The following is a 4,273-nucleotide window of genomic DNA, read 5'->3' on the forward strand; positions in this document are numbered from 1 at the left end:
CATAGTCAGCGTCAGTGTATCCAACGAGTGTGAAATCATTTGTGTTTGGATACCATAAACCTGCATTCACTGAGCTTTGCAAATATCTAAGGATTCTTTTTACAGCTATGTACTGAGATTCCTTAGGGTCAGCTTGATATCTTGCGCAGTAACATACTGAGTACTGAATGTCTGGCCTACTTGCAGTTAAATAAAGTAGAGAGCCAATCATACCTCGATATAATTTGCTGTCTACTGACTTACCTTTTTCATCAGCACATAGCACAGTGTCAGTACCCATTGGGGTAGATATTGGCTTACAACCTTCCATGTCGAATTTCTTCAATATCTCCTTAGCATACTTAGTCTAGCTAATGAAGATGCCATTTTTACCTTGTTTGATTTGAAGTCCAAGGAAGAAGTTGAGTTCTCCCATCATTGACATCTCAAACTCAATTTGTATCTGTTTGCTAAATTCCTTGCACATAGATTCATTAGTACCACCAAAGATAATATCATCTACGTATATTTGTGCCAACAGGGTATCTTTACCCTTTTTCTTAATGAAAAAGGTTGTGTCAGCTTTTCCTCTGACATAGTTCCTGGTCAGCATAAAACTGGTCAGCCTTTCATACCAAGCACGTGGTGCTTGCTTTAGGCCGTACAGAGCCTTTTTGAGTTTATAAACATGGTTTGGGAATTTTGGATCCACAAACCCTGGAGGCTGACTAATATAAACCTCTTCATTTATAACTACATTAAGAAATGCACTCTTAACATCCATTTGGAACAATTTATAGTTCATAAAGCTAGCATACACACACAATATTCTTATTGCCTCTAATCTAGCTACGGGTGCAAAAGTCTCACCATAGTCAATACCTTCCTGCTGACTGTAACCTTGAGCTACAAGTCTGGCTTTGTTTCTAACTACGTTTCCCTGTTCGTTTAGCTTATTGCAAAATACCCACTTTGTTCCTATGGTCTTTTGATTCTTTGGTTTAGGCACTAAATCCCATACTTCGTTTCTCTTGAATTGATCAAGTTCCTTTTGCATAGCATTGATCCAGAATTCATTGTTCTCAGCTTCTGAGAAGTTTTTCGGTTCATGAACTGAGACGAACGCAACATTACTGAGATATCTCTTGAGTTGATTTCTAGTCATCAGGGTGTTCTCAGCAGCATCAAGAATGGACTTCTCTGAGTGTCCTCTTGGAACCTTGATTTCTTTTGGTAGTGTGGAGTTTTCAGGAGTTGGTGTTTCAACAATTTCTGCAGGATTATATTGGTCAGCAAAAATAATTTCTGGTTCATTTTTACCTTTGGTCAGCCCTTGAGGCAGTGACACAGTGGCTCCATTTTGGTCAGCGGAAGCTGAGCATGGGTCATCTTCGGTAGGCTGACTTATCTTCCCTGAGGGTCAGTTTCATCGAACTCAATATGTACAGACTCTTCTACGACTTGAGTTCGTTTATTAAACACCCTATATGCTTTGCTGTTTGTTGAGTACCCTAAGAAGATAGCTTCATCAACTTTTGAATCAAACTTAGCAAGGTTGTCTTTAGTATTTAAAATAAAACATTTGCAACCAAAGGCACGAAAATATCCAATATTGGGTTTTCGTCCTTTCCAAAGTTCATAGGGGGTTTTCTTAAGTATAGGTCTGACTAGAGCCCTATTGAGTATATAGCAAGCTGTGTTGACAGCTTCACCCCAGAAATACTTTGGAAGCCTATTCTCACTCAGCATTGTCCTAGCTATTTCGACTAAGGTTCTATTCTTCCTTTCAACTACCCCATTTTGTTGAGGAGTTCTAGGAGCAAAAAAATTGTGGTCAATGCCGCTGACTTCACAGAATTCATCAAATTGTTGATTTTTGAATTCTCTGCCATTATCACTTCGGATGTGAGCTAATTTTAGGTCTTTGTCATTTTCAAGTTTTCTAATCAGTGTTGAGAACATCTCAAAAGCTTCATCCTTGCTACTCAGCAGGATGACCCAAGTATACCGAGAAAAGTCATCTACAATGACCAAGGAAAATCTCTTACCACCCAAGCTCAGCGGCTGGACTGGTCCGAAAAGATCTAAGTGTAGTAACTCTAATGGGCGCTTGGTTGAGACTACATTTTTACTTTGAAAGGACTTTTTGGTTTGTTTACCTTGCTGACACGCATTACACAATTGATCATTCTCAAACCTGAGTTTGGGTAATCCCTCAACTAGTTGCTTTCTTGCTAGTTTGGCTAGGAGGTCCATGCTTACATGACAAAGTCTCCTATGCCATAGCCAGGAATTATCTTCCTTTGACACTAAGCATATATTTTTTGAAAACTTCTTTTCTAGGTTTAGCATGAAAACATTTTCAACACGAGGGGCAGTTAAAATCAATTCATTTGTTTTTCCCTCGAGTATTCTACACTCAGTGGCATCAAATACAACCTTTCTACCGCTATCACACAGTTGAGCTACGCTCAATAGGTTATATTTAAGACCCCTGACTAGGAAGACTGACTCAATAGCAGGATTACCACCAACGGTACCTGACCCTACTATCTTACCCTTTTTGTTGTCTCCAAAACTTACATTTCCTCCTCGTTTATGCACAAGTGTGATGAACTGAGTTTCATCACCAGTCATATGCCTCGAGCATGCGCTGTCAATGTAGCATAGCTTTGACTTTTCCGCGCACCTCAGGCTCACCTGTAATTGAACTAGTTATCTTTAGGTACCCAATTCTTTTTGGGTCCTCGTTTGTTAGAGTCAACAGGTGATGCATCAAATTTCATCTTGTGACGGCATACATTTATAGTGTGGACATCTTTTCCATAAAAGTCACAAAAAACAACCCTTTGAGGGTGTTTCCATTTTTGGTCAGCACAATTGTGCTGAGTATGCCAGCATACCTTTGTGGTATGTCCTTTCTTTCCGCAAAAATCACATTGGACATTCCGATGAGTATTCCACCTTTGCTGACTGGTACCTGAGTACTCAGCTTTTGGATGGAACCTCTTCTTAGCCGATGTATTCAGTTGGTTTTGTATTGATGTGATATCCTTCCTCAGTTTCTTAGAATCTGATTGGACTTCAGAGATAAACCTATGCATGATTTTTAGATTTTCATCTTGTCTAGTGTTGTCCTGAAGGAGATGTCGAAGGTCACTGAGTTTGATCTCCTCAATCTCATCACATCGCCTGCTGAGTGCTTTTACTTTCTTATTACACTTTTTGATTAGTGTATAGAGATCACTCAGGGCATTAATCATTTCATTTCTAAGCAAGGGTAGAGACATTACCTCAGTTGTATGTTTCTCATGATCAGATTCGTCAGAGAGGTTAGCTTGCTCAGATAGACAGTGGTCAGCAGTTTCGTCAGCCATGAAACAGATGTTAGCTGACTCGGTGGCATCAGCTTCTGACGAGGTTGACTCATCACTATCACTCCATGTGGCCACCATTGCCTTTCTGCTTGCGTTTTTGTCTTTCTTCAAGGTGGGACAACTTGATTTGATGTGCCCAGCTTGATGGCATTCAAAGCAGGTGACTGGGTTTGAGCTGTCCTTTTTGTGTCTGCTGTCGTTAGACTCAGATTTGTATTTGTCGCTTCTTTTGAATGGCCTTTTGCTGTATTTATCATTTTTCTTAAACAGCTTTTTCATCTTTCTTGTAAACATGGCCATCTCCTCATCATCTGATGAGTCAGCTTCTGTTGAGTCAGCTTTCATGACAAGAGATTTTTGCTTCTTGTCCTCAGCTTTTTCTTTGGCCTTAAAATTCTTCATGGAGATCTCGTGGGTCAGCAGAGATCCAATGAGCTCATCATATTTGTACATGGTCAGGTCCTGAGCTTCTTCCACATCTGTCTTCTTAGCTTGCCAGCTCTTGGGGAGACTTCTCAAGATTTTCTTCACCTGTTCTTCTTCTGTGAAGTTCTTACCGAGTCTCTTAAGCTCATTTATGATGTTAGTGAATCTTGCATTCATCTCTGAGATGTCTTCATTATCATTCATCTCGAACAGCTCGTATAGCCGCATATGCTGATTCACTTTGGACTCCTTGACCTTGCTAGTTCCTTCATAGGTCACCTCTAGCTTCTTCTAGATTTCTTGTGCTGACTCACAACCTGAAATCTTATTGTACTCTGCAGCATCTAATGCACAGTGAAGCATATTTATAGCCGAAGCGTTATTTTGTAATTTTTTAAGGTCATTATCTGACCACTTATCCTCACTTTTGACAGACTTTACACCATCAATAGTTTCATAGGGAACAAAAGAGCCTTGGACTATAGCTAGCC

The sequence above is a fragment of the Euphorbia lathyris genome, chromosome 6 (genome assembly GCF_963576675.1).
Source record: "Euphorbia lathyris chromosome 6, ddEupLath1.1, whole genome shotgun sequence".
Taxonomy (NCBI): domain Eukaryota; kingdom Viridiplantae; phylum Streptophyta; class Magnoliopsida; order Malpighiales; family Euphorbiaceae; genus Euphorbia; species Euphorbia lathyris.